Here is a 13,214-nt window from a genome sequence, read left to right on the forward strand (position 1 = left end):
TTGGCTTCCATTTTAAACTAGAAACGTTTTAGGGGTGCCTAGATGACTCAGTTGGCTAAGCATCCGATTCTTGATTTTGGCTCAGGTCATGATCTCACAGTTTGTGAGTTTGAACTCCACATCAGGCTCAGTGCTGACCGTGCAGTGCCTGCTTGAGATTCTCTCTCTCCCAATATCTCTGCCTCTCCCTCACTCTCTCTCTCTCACTCTCTCCCAAAATAAATTAATAAACATTTAAAAAATTAAACTAGAAACACTTTAGACCAGCTACACTCTGGTTTTTACATTCAACTAAGCCATAGATATTCCAACACAGGATACGCTACAGAAACTAAAATCTTTACCAAATGATAAAAAGATAAAGGTTAAACAATTAGAAACCCATTTATAAACATAAGCTTGTATATAATTTAAACTTTAAAAGTGTTGGGCTCCCAGCCCTCTCTCCTATCTCAAATTTTGCTGCTCTCTTGTGCCTCCTGCATCTATATTTACCTTCCCTGGTCCCTTCGGGAAGTGTTTCTGTGCTGCCTTGATGTGTCCCCTCAATAAGATGTTACCAGTGCCTCTGCTTTGTTTCACTCTAGGGTTCTTGCCCTCATTTACTTTCTCGAAACATGCCAATGCAGCGACCACCATATCCTCCTGAACAAGCATTTTCTTCATTTCCTGTGGTTAGAGGGAAGGGATAGAGGGCTAGGCCACTACACATCACGCAAGGTGATGTGTCATGCCTTATGTGTCATCAGGCAAGGTGTCATGCCTTAGACCTAAAGACAAGGAGGTCTCCTCCTGTTGTCCTCTTGAGGTGGCCTATCCTACGTTAGCAAGCTCTTTCAGTTTCAGAAACCTCGCCCTGGTTACCAATTGATTTTGATTCCTCCTCAGATTGGCTAGGTCTCTAAAACTGAAGGAGATGAAAGATAAATTGATTAAAATGGAACTTACAAGAACACTGCCTGAAGGTTCTCAGTGATGAGATAGGGGATATAGCTCAAATGTCATTTCAAGATTGGCTACTCACACATTCAATCTGTCGGTCTCTTGGATATCTATATCCAGCTATGCAACCATACAATTCTGGTTTTTCTGTCTCTGTCATGGTAGTTGGTTGTGGACTGAATAATAGAACACTACAAACATGGCAACCACAACATGGGCGTGTGTGGATAAGTGAGTGCAATTGTGAACAAATGCCGTGCCTCCCAGATAAAATAAACACAGCAGGATGGTGGAAGGGGGGAGATTATTCCCTATTTTTGGATATGCTTAGTTTGAAGAGTGGGTTCTTTTAAAGGACATGCTTCAACTAGTTCTTCCTTACTGAAAACTCCCTGTATCTTCATTGCTAACCTTGCTACTGAATGCAGCCAAAAATATCTATTCAATACCACCATTTGGAGGTTTTCCAGGCAAATCAAAAGCTCCATGTTTGAATTCATCATTACTTATTCCCCGCTACAAGGTCCATTCTTCTTGCAAGTTTTTCTATTTCAATGTAATGATACCACTGTCCAACGAATTCCCCAAGCCCCAAACATAAATGTCTTGACTTTTTCCTTTTGCTCACTCTCTACACCTAATCTGTCACCTTCTAAATAGCTCTTCATTCTGTTCCCTCTTCTTCGCTACTATGGCCACGCACCTTCATCATTTCTTTCCTGAATTATTGGAATCGCTTCCTAACTAGACCATCTGCTGCTATTTTTTTCCTCTATAGCTCATTCTCCACAAGGTGAAAAGTTATTTTCTAAAAAGTAAATCTGACCGAAAATGTATGGAAGCCTGTACAAGGGACACCTAACTCAGACTTGATGGGTCAGAGGAGCAGCATCTCCATCCAGGTCGCTGAGAAGATTTTATCTCAAGGAGACCGCTGGAATTAGATGATAGTGGCTGTTGACTGCCCTGGCCTTTTAGAGGACTCAAAGCCTTAGGCAAAAATATGAGGCTGTGCTACTTAGCAGAAGCTAGATGGTTAAGGATCTTGTAGTGATTCTAAGTGGGACTTTATCCTGAGGGCAGTGAGATGCCACTACATCCAGGAAGTCACTTGATCAGATTTCCATTTCCCAAGATCATGTAGCTGCTAAGTCTGAGTCCAATTGCTAACCAAGCCTTGTCTAGCCTATGTTGTTCTGCCTATGATTGATCTCCAGCACACAAATATCACCACGGTCATCCTTAATATTCTATAGCCATTTACATTCATTCATGCAATATATAGGAAACCCCTCCTGGCCTAACAGTTGGAAATACAAACATAAATGATAGTTGTTTTCAAGGAACTCATGGTCTACTAGAAGATATAGACATATAAACAAATAATTAAAAAAAACAAAAATGCAGGGTAATTAGAGTCAGAATAAAGTTCTAGAATATGGCTAGAGGACTATCCAAATCTACCTGGGTGTCTTGATGGGCTTCTCAGGAAGGGGCAGCTGAGTTGAGTCTTGAAGAGTGTCTAGAGATTTTTCTGGAGGAGAAAGACACAAGATACTCAAAGTCAAGGAGGCAAGATAGAGAACTTTCCAAATAATTCCATATGGCCAGAGCATACCCTGTATATTGTATTAGAAAGATAAGCTGGGGCAAGGGTCACAAAGAGCTCTGTAAAACGTAAAAGGATTTCAGGCTATGACTGTAGGGAAGGGAACTGGGGAAATGGCAAAATTAGAATTGCTTTGTAGAGCTTTATGATGGTTTGGTTGTAATGGGGTTAGGACTGGCAAGAAGAGGCTGCTGCATTGATGACAGTAGGAGGTAAAACCAAACCCAAGTAGGGGTCTTGGGTAAAGTAGATTGTGTACTTGACTTTCCCCCTGGTGCCTAGCCGCTGACTCACTCATCTCTCCTTTGCACTGGCAGTCAATTCATCCCTCTTTTTTCAGCAGCGGGTGGTTAAGCTGTTTGTTGACTAAAACTTGGCCTCCTCATCCCACGCATCCCCTCTACTGCAACCTTTGTGTTTTTAAAGGAAATGCCTCTTAAATGCTAGCAGTGCCTTCAGCAGCCTGGTGGTGCTCCCAAGTCATGAAAAAGAGCACCTGGTGGTGCTCCCAAGTCAAGCACCTGGTGGTGCTCCCAAGTAATGTCCCTGCCAAGGAACTGAATGGTGGAGACATGCCACACCAACTTTGAAAGGTTACAAACTCTTGTTCTTTGCCATGTTTATAAAATATGTAAAAAAAAAAAATGATAGCAATATGCCAATCTTAGTTTAAGAGCTTCCTTATAGAACATAAAATTGGTTACCTATAGAGTTTTTAAAACATTTTTTAATGTTTATTTATTTTTGAGAGAGAGAGAGTGCAAGGAGGGGAGGTGCAGAGAGAGAGGGAGACATAGAATCCCAAGCAGGCTCCAGGCTATGAGCTGTAAGCACAGAGCCCAACATGGGGCTCAAGCCATTAACTGTGAGATCATGACCTGAGTCAAAGTTGGATGCTTAACCAACTGAGCCATCCAGGCACCCCTACCTATAGAATTTCATAATAATTTCCACTTATTAAGTGACTACAATGTCTCAAGAATTGTATTTGGGGCTTCATATACAATGTTTTGAATTATCGCAACATCTCTGAAAGGCAGCTGATATTATTATTAGATTTTACAAATCATTATATTGAGTATTTGAAAGGTTAGGTAACTTGCCCAAGATTCACAGTGGGGGGTTGGGATCTAACTTAGTTTCATTGGATATCAAAATCCACTCTCTGTACACAGCCTTACAATGCCTTTCTGTGTAGATGTGTATGTACTTACATACTTTAGGTAGGTTTATTCACTTTGAGGAGCTAACTCATATTTTTAATTAGCCTTCTTTATAATTATTTCAGGTTGTCTCTAGACGCTAGACTCATTTCACTAACCATTCTTTAATGAAAAAAATAATATGTTCATTTAAGATATTTATTGTACTTTATAATATTGTACCAAGCAAAATCTGAAATTAATTGGTACATAAAATACCCAGTGATGTCGTAATCTCCAATTTTGTTTCTATAAAATACTAGCATGTGAGGGTATTGACTTACACTGCTGGTAGAGTAAAAATTAGAACAATTTTTCTGGAAAACAGTTTGGCAATATGTACCAAAACTTTAAAATATCTTCACTTAAGTGGCGCCTGGGTGGCTCAGTCGGTTGAGCATCCAACTTCGGCTCAGGTCATGATCTCACAGCTCATGAGTTCGAGCCCCGTGTTGGGCTCTGTGCTGACAGCTCAGAGCCTAGAGCCTGCTTCAGATTCTGTGTCTCCCTCTCTCTCTGCCCCTAACCCACTCATATTCTGTCTCTGTCTCTCTCAAAAATAAATAAAAAAACATTAAAAAAATTAAAATAAAATGTTCACTTAAAAAACAACCCTCATCATTCTAGAATATTCTGTCCAAAGTAGACAGAAGAATATAATAAACTGTCATGTGTCCATCACTCAACTTCAGTAACTGTCAACTCAGAGTCAGCCTTGTTTGATATAAATTCCATTTTCCTCCTATCTGTATTATGTTGAATTCTAGATATTATATCAATTCTTTTTTCTAAAAAAAAATGTGTGTCACTGTTTTTCATTTACATTTACATTTTAACTTTACATGGGAGCATAATATATATACAGAAATGTGTTGCTCCATTATTTATAATAGCCAAATTATGGAAGCAGCCCAAGTGTCTATCAATAGAGAATGAATAAAGATGTGAGATACATGCACACTCACACACACATCACACACACAAATATATATCTGTGCACACATACAATGGAATATTATTCAGCCATAAAAAAGAATGAAATTCTGCCATTTGCAACACATGGATGGATCTAGAGAGTATAATGCTAAGCGAAATAGTCAGAAAAAGACAAATACCATATAATTTCATATGTGGAATTTAAGAAACAAATCAAAGGAACAAAGGAAAAATTAAGAGACAAACCAAGAAACAGACTCTTAACTAAAGAGAACAAACAGGCGGTTAACAGAAAGGAGGTGAGTGGGAGGATGGATAAAATAGGTGAAGGAGATTAAGAGTGCACTTATCTTGATGAACACTGGCTAATGTAGACAATTAATGAATCACTGTATCATATACCTAAAACCAGTATAAAATGCGTGCTAACTATACTCGAAGTAAAAAAAAAAAAAAAAAAAAAAAAAGAAAAGAAAAGAAAAGAAAAAAGAAAGAATTCTTTCACCAAATTTTTCAAAAATAATGTATTTTTGGGGCGCCTGGGTGGCGCAGTCGGTTAAGCGTCCGACTTCAGCCAGGTCACGATCTCGCGGTCCAGGAGTTCGAGCCCCACATCAGGCTCTGGGCTGATGGCTCAGAGCCTGGAGCCTGTTTCCGATTCTGTGTGTCCCTCTCTCTCTGCCCCTCCCCCGTTCATGCTCTGTGTCTCTCTGTCCCAAAAATAAATAAAACGTTGAAAAAAAAAATAATGTATTTTTTAGGGAAGTTTTAGGTTCACACCAAAATTGAGATGTTATGGAGGTTTCCCATATACTCCCTGTTCCTACACGTGTAGAGCTTCTCTCATTATTACCATTGCCCACCAGAGTGATACATTTGTTACAATTGACATATTATAATTACCCAAAGTCTAGGGTTTACATCAGGGTTCTCACTTGATGTTGTACATACTATAGATTTGGAAAAATGCATAACAACATACATTGCAGACTATGAGTCTGGAGTTCTCTCTTGTCCAGCAAGAGAGGAGACACAGAATAGAATACAAGAGAGGCTAATATCCAAGAGGAAACAAGAGTCCCGAATAGGGGTTTCATCTCCGTATTTATTTAGCCCACAAGATATTACCCACATGGTGAACGTGAAGAAAACAAGATCTTATCCAAGTGGTAAGCGTGGAGAATACAATGAGACAGTAATCATTAACTTGTGCGTGCAAGAAGCAAAGGGTCTGGGACGGAGGCAGGTGGAGTTTGTGATAGCATATTGACATCAGGTGGAAAGTAATTTCCTGCAGGTGACATAATAAATTACTCATAATCCCATTACTGTATCTCATTAGGCAACCTCGGGCGCTTTCACCCCATGGTGATGGCTTTCTGCCCTAAGCTTTTTTCTAACTCATTTATGTAAGCAGAACCTATTTACCCACACATATATCCATCCTTATAGTATCATACAGAGTATTTTTGCTGCCCTAAAAATCCTCTGCACCCTGCCTATTCTTCCTCACTACCCGGTCTCAAACATTGATAACCACTGATCTTTTCACTGTCTCCACAGTTTTACCCTTTCCAATACATCATATAGTTGGAATCATACAGTATGTGGTCTTTTCAGATTAGCTTCTTTCACTTGCTAATATTCATTCAAGTCTCCTTCATGTCTTTTCATGACTTGATAGATGACATTTTTTAGTGCTGAATAATATTCCTTTGCTGGATGTGCCACAGTTTCTATATCCTTTCACCTACTGAAGAACATTTTGGTTGGTTTCTGGTTTGGGCAATTATGAATAAAGCTGCTGTAAACATCAGGTTTTCAGGTGGACATAAGTTTTCAACTTTTTGGGGAAAATACCAAGGAGTGTGTTCACTAGATCATATCGTAAGAATATGGTCAGTTTTGTAAGAAATTGCCAAAATATCTTCCAAAGTGGCTATACCTGTTCCATTTTGCATTCTCCCCAACAATGAATGTTTCCTCCCATCCTTGTCAGCATTTGCTCTTGTCAGGGTTCTGGATTTTGGCCACTCTAATAGGTGTGTAGTGATAATCTCATTGTTGTTTTAATTTGCATTTCTTTGTGTTGGTTCACAAACAGCCCTCAAACATGCAGGGCAAAGAGAGACAGAAGAAAGAGGCAGATCACTTCACATTGGCAGATGGCAGTTTTAATAAACAAGGGAAACTTATTTACAAGGCTTGTCTTGTGTGTCTGAAGGAACAGGAGATCTCCACACCCACTGCCAATCTTAAATGTTTATATAGAGGCCTCAACGGGTTTCAGTCATACATACTGTTTAGATAGTTTCAACCCCACACACCACATTACTATCTCAAAGCTGTGTCCTTGGGGCAGCTTCTAGCATGGGAAAGTTAAGGAAAATGCACATTCCAAGGACAAGGAAGGGGGTGAGGAGCCTCTGATTGTACAGGTCCAGCCGAAGGGTCAATAGGCAGTCACATCCTCTTAATGATCTTCTCAAATACCCTGATGACATATGACATGGAACGTTTATTCATATGCTTATTTGCCATCTGTATATCTTCTGTGGTGGGGTGTCTGTAAAAGTCTTTGGCCCATTTTCAAAAACATAATTTTTTTTAATGTTTATTTATTTTTGAGAGACAGAGACAGAGCATGAGCAGGGGAGGGGCAGAGAAAGAGGGAGACAGAATTCAAAGCAGGCTCCAGGCTATGAGCTGTCAGCACAGAGCCTGATGCGGGGCTCAAACCCATGAACTGCGAGATCATGACTGAGTTGAAGCTGGTCACCTAACTGACTGAGCCACTCAGGTGGCCCTCACCCATTTTTTAATTTTTTAATTTTTTTATCAATATATGAAATTTATTGTCAAATTGGTTTCCATACAACACCCAGTGCTCATCCCAAAAGGTGCCCTCCTCAGTACCCATCACCCACCCTCCCCTCCCTCCCACCACCCATCAACCCTCAGTTTGTTCTCAGTTTTTAAGAGTCTCTTATGCTTTGGCTGTCTCCCACTCTAACCTTTTTTTTTTTTGTTTCCTTCCCCTCCTCCATGGGTTTCTGTTGAGTTTCTCAGGATCCACATAAGAGTGAAACCATATGGTATCTGTCTTTCTCTGTATGGCTTATTTCACTTAGCATCACACTCTCCAGTTCCATCCACGTTGCTACAAAGGGCCATATTTCATTCTTTCTCATTGCCATATAGTACTCCATTGTGTATATAAACCACAATTTCTTTATCCATTCATCAGTTGATGGACATTTAGGCTCTTTCCATAATTTGGCTATTGTTGAGAGTGCTGCTATAAACATTGGGGTACAAGTGCCCCTATGCATCAGTACTCCTGTATCCCTTGGGTAAATTCCTAGCAGTGCTATTGCTGGGTCATAGGGTAGGTCTATTTTTAATTTTCTGAGGAACCTCCACACTGTTTTCCAGAGCGGCTGTACCAATTTGCATTCCCACCAACAGTACAAGAGGGTTCCCGTTTCTCCACATCCTCTTCAGCATCTATAGTCTCCTGATTTGTTCATTTTGGCCACTCTGACTGGCGTGAGGTGATATCTGAGTGTGGTTTTGATTTGTATTTCCCTGATGAGGAGCGACGTTGAGCATCTTTTCATGTGCCTGTTGGCCATCCGGATGTCTTCTTTAGAGAAGTGTCTATTCATGTTTTCTGCCCATTTCTTCACTAGGTTATTTGTTTTTTCGGGTGTGGAGTTTGGTGAGCTCTTTATGGATTTTGGATACTAGCCCTTTGTCCGATATGTCATTTGCAAATATCTTTTCCCATTCCGTTGGTTGCCTTTTAGTTTTGTTGGTTGTTTCCTTTGCTGTGCAGAAGCTTTTTATCTTCATAAGGTCCCAGTAATTCACTTTTGCTTTTAATTCCCTTGCCTTTGGGGATGTGTTGAGTAAGAGATTGCTACGGCTGAGGTCGGAGAGGTCTTTTCCTGCTTTCTCCTCTAGGGTTTTGATGGTTTCCTGTCTCACATTCAGGTCCTTTATCCATTTTGAGTTTATTTTTGTGAATGGTGTGAGAAAGTGGTCTAGTTTCAACCTTCTGCATGTTGCTGTCCAGTTCTCCCAGCACCATTTGTTAAAGAGACTGTCTTTTTTCCATTGGATGTTCTTTCCTGCTTTGTCAAAGATTAGTTGGCCATACATTTGTGGGTCCAGTTCTGGGGTTTCTATTCTATTCCATTGGTCTATGTGTCTGTTTTGGTGCCAATACCATGCTGTCTTGATGATTACAGCTTTATAGTAGAGGCTAAAGTCTGGGATTGTGATGCCTCCTGCTTTGGTCTTCTTCTTCAAAATTACTTTGGCTATTCGGGGCCTTTTGTGGTTCCATATGAATTTTAGGATTGCTTGTTCTAGTTTTGAGAAGAATGCTGGTGCAATTTTGATTGGGATTGCATTGAATGTGTAGATAGCTTTGGGTAGTATTGACATTTTGACAATATTTATTCTTCCAGTCCATGAGCAGGGAATGTCTTTCCATTTCTTTATATCTTCTTCAATTACCTTCATAAGCTTTCTAGTTTTCAGCATACAGATCTTTTACATCTTTGGTTAGATTTATTCCTAGGTATTTTATGCTTCTTGGTGCAATTGTGAATGGGATCAGTTTCTTTATTTGTCTTTCTGTTGCTTCATTGTTAGTGTATAAGAATGCAACTGATTTCTGTACCTTGATTTTGTATCCTGCAACTTTGCTAAATTCATGTATCAGTTCTAGCAGACTTTTGGTGGAGTCTATCAGATTTTCCATGTATAGTATCATGTCATCTGCAAAAAGTGAAAGCTTGACTTCATCTTTGCCAATTTTGGTGCCTTTGATTTCCTTTTGTTGTCTGATTGCTGATGCTAGAACTTCCAACACTATGTTAAACAACAGCGGTGAGAGTGGGCATCCCTGTCGTGTTCCTGATCTCAGGGAAAAAGCTCTCAGTTTTTCCCCATTGAGGATGATGTTAGCTGTGGGCTTTTCATAAATGGCTTTTATGATGTTTAAGTATGTTCCTTCTATCCCGACTTTCTCAAGGTTTTTATTAAGAAAGGGTGCTGAATTTTGTCAAAGGCCTTTTCTGCATCGATTGACAGGATCATATGGTTCTTATCTTTTCTTTTATTAATGTGATGTATCACATTGATTGATTTGCGAATATTGAACCAGCCCTGCATCCCAGGAATGAATCCCACTCGATCATGGTGAATAATTTTTTTTTATATGCTGTTGAATTCGATTTGCTAGTATCTTATTGAGAATTTTTGCATCCATATTCATCAGGGATATAGGCCTGTAGTTCTCTTTTTTTACTGGGTCTCTGGTTTAGGAATCAAAGTAATACTGGCTTCATAGAATGAGTCTGGAAGTTTTCCTTCCTTTTCTATTTCTTGGAATAGCTTGAGAAGGATAGGTATTATCTCTGCTTTAAACGTCTGGTAGAACTCCCCTGGGAAGCCATCTGGTCCTGGACTCTTATTTGTTGGCAGATTTTTGATAACCGATTCAATTTCTTCGCTGGTTATGGGTCTGTTCAAGCTTTCTATTTCCTCCTGATTGAGTTTTGAAAGTGTGTGGGTGTTTAGGAATTTGTCCATTTCTTCCAGGTTGTCCAATTTGTTGGCATATAATTTTTCATAGTATTCCCTGATAATTGCTTGTATCTCTGAGGGATTGGTTGTAATAATTCCATTTTCATTCATGATTTTATCTATTTGGGTCATCTCCCTTTTCTTTTTGAGAAGCCTGGCTAGAGGTTTGTCAATTTTGTTTATTTTTTCAAAAAACCAACTCTTGGTTTCGTTGATCTGCTCTACAGTTTTTTTTAGATTCTATATTGTTTATTTCTGCTCTGATCTTTATTATTTCTCTTCTTCTGCTGGGTTTAGGCTGCCTTTGCTGTTCTGCTTCTATTTCCTTTAGGTGTGCTGTTAGACTTTGTATTTGGGATTTTTCTTGTTTCTTGAGATAGGCCTGGATTGCATTGTGGTTTTGATTAGAATTTCCCTGATGATTAGGGATGTTGAACATTTTTCATGTACTTGTTGGTCATCTGCATGTCTTCTTTGGAAAAATATCTATTCAGTTCCTTTACCCATTTTTTAACAATTATTTTAAGTTTATTTATTTATTCTGAGACAGAGAGAGACAGAGAGAGTGCACAGGAGGGGTAGAGAGAGAGGGGGAGAGAGAGAATCCCAAGCAGGCTCCCTACTGTCAGCACGGAGTCTGATGCGGGGCTTGAACTCACAAACTGCAGGGCTTGAACCCACAAATCCTGAGATCATGACCTGAGTTGAAACCAAGAGTCTGAAGCTTAACCAACTGAGCCACCCAAGAGCCCCTAGTCTGCCCATTTTTAAAATCAGATTGTTTATTTGTTTGTTTGCTACTGGGTTGTATGAGTTCTTTTAGATACTCCTTACCAGAGACATGATTTGCAAGTATTTTTTCCCATTTAGCAGGTTGCCTTTCCATTTTGTTGATGGTTTCCCTTGCCGTGAAGAAGTTTTCTTGTTTATCAAGTCCCACTTATTTTTGCTTTTGTTGCCTTTGCTTTTGGTGTCAACCTTTGGAATTTATTTAGGAACCCAGGACATGTTTCTCTGTATTTCTTGTAAATTGGTACTTGCATCTAAAGGCTTGATCAGATTCAGGTAAGATTTTTATGGCAAAGTTACTGCATAGGTGCTGCTATGTTCGTCCACCAGAGCACCTAACATTCTATTGCTCCTCTAAAGTTCTATTGTTCCTCTAACGTTCTATTGTTCCTCTAACATTCTATTGTTCTTCTAACATTCTGTTGCTCCTCTAACGTTCTATTGTTCTCTAACACTCTGTTTTTCCTCTAACGTTCTATTGTTCCTGTGTGATGTTAGCAGGTATTTGTGGTCAGTGTCTGCATCTGTTATTTTCATTCACATTTACAAAATGATGATATTCTAATTCTATCATTTCTTCTTTATTTATTAGCTAGACTACTTCTGTTCAAAGAAACTATGTGATTATCCACTGGCACAGTGTGTATAGACAGGCAGGATAAATGATGGATTCTTTCCCTTTATTTGCCAGGTTTCGTTAGCAACCTCAAAGGGTGACTACGTGTTTTTACTTTAAAAATATATCATGGGGGCGCCTGGGTGGCGCAGTCAGTTAAGCGTCCGACTTCAGCCAGGTGACGATCTCGCGGTCCGTGAGTTCGAGCCCCGCGTCAGGCTCTGGGCTGACGGCTCCGAGCCTGGAGCCTGTTTCCGATTCTGTGTCTCCCTCTCTCTCTGCCCCTCCCCCGTTCATGCTCTGTCTCTCTCTGTCCCAAAAATAAATAAAAAAACGTTGAAAAAAAATTAAAAAAAAAAATATCATGAGTTCATGGATTTAAACATATCTTGTGTTACAATTAATTACTGAACTGTTAAACAATAACAGTTAAATAAATTATGATGTATCGACATAATAGATTAGTAGTCACTAAAAATAATGACATAAGTATATATTTATTCACTAATAATTAACTAATTCATGATATTTTATTTTAAAACTATTTTTTCAAATTTTTTTTTTCTTACATTTATTTACTTTTGAGAGACAGAGAAACAGAACACAAGTGAGGGAGGGGCAGAGAGCAAATGAGACACAGAATCCAAAGCAGGCTCTAGGCTCTGAGCTGTCAGCACAGAGCCTGACGTGGGGCTTGAACTCACAAACCACGAGATCATGAACTGAGCCAAAGTTGATGTTTAACCAACTGAGCCACCCAGGCGCCCCATGTAGTGGCTTGATTGTTTTTAAAGTTAAATACATACTCATGGTGCCAAAGGTAAAAAATTTCTCTTCTACCATTGTTCTTAAGCTACCCAGTTCTCTTCCTAGGAGAACACTGAGTTTGTATATCCTTATATATATGTTCAGAAGGTTTAGAGCTGATAGTTCATCTGTTATGCATTGATATGACAGAATTCCTTGTTAAAATAATGAAAGTCTTCTATAAGTTTGTTACATAGTTGCTTCTCTGACTTCCTGAGTACTCTCCTTCCTCCTTGGGTATTCCAGCCCCTTTCCAGCATTCCCCAGACCTTCCCCATATCCATTGTCTAAAGGGTGAATGAATTCCTGGCACACTAGGGAGCATTCAGCATCCTGCTCAAGCTACAGCCAATATCCATTCTCATTTGTCCTTGCTTAGCCTGTAAAGTTGCAAATGTTTTAAATATTATCCCTGGATATTTCTATGTAAGCAAATACATCTTACATTTTTAAGAAGATAAAGCAGATTATAAAACATTATAAATGTATATTTAATGTATATTATTACACTTATATTACAAAACATATAAACACGACATTTTTATAAAATGTAAATGTAAATATATGAATAAAATATATTCTGGACTGACATACAATAAAGCATTAAAAGTAATTTTCTATGGGGGCTCCTGGGTGGCTTAGTCAGTTAAGTGTCTGACTTAAGCTCAGGTCATGATCTCATAGTTTATGAGTTCAAGCCCCACGTCAAACTCTG

Source organism: Prionailurus bengalensis, chromosome A1, assembly GCF_016509475.1.
Source record: "Prionailurus bengalensis isolate Pbe53 chromosome A1, Fcat_Pben_1.1_paternal_pri, whole genome shotgun sequence".
Classification (NCBI taxonomy): Eukaryota; Metazoa; Chordata; class Mammalia; order Carnivora; family Felidae; genus Prionailurus; species Prionailurus bengalensis.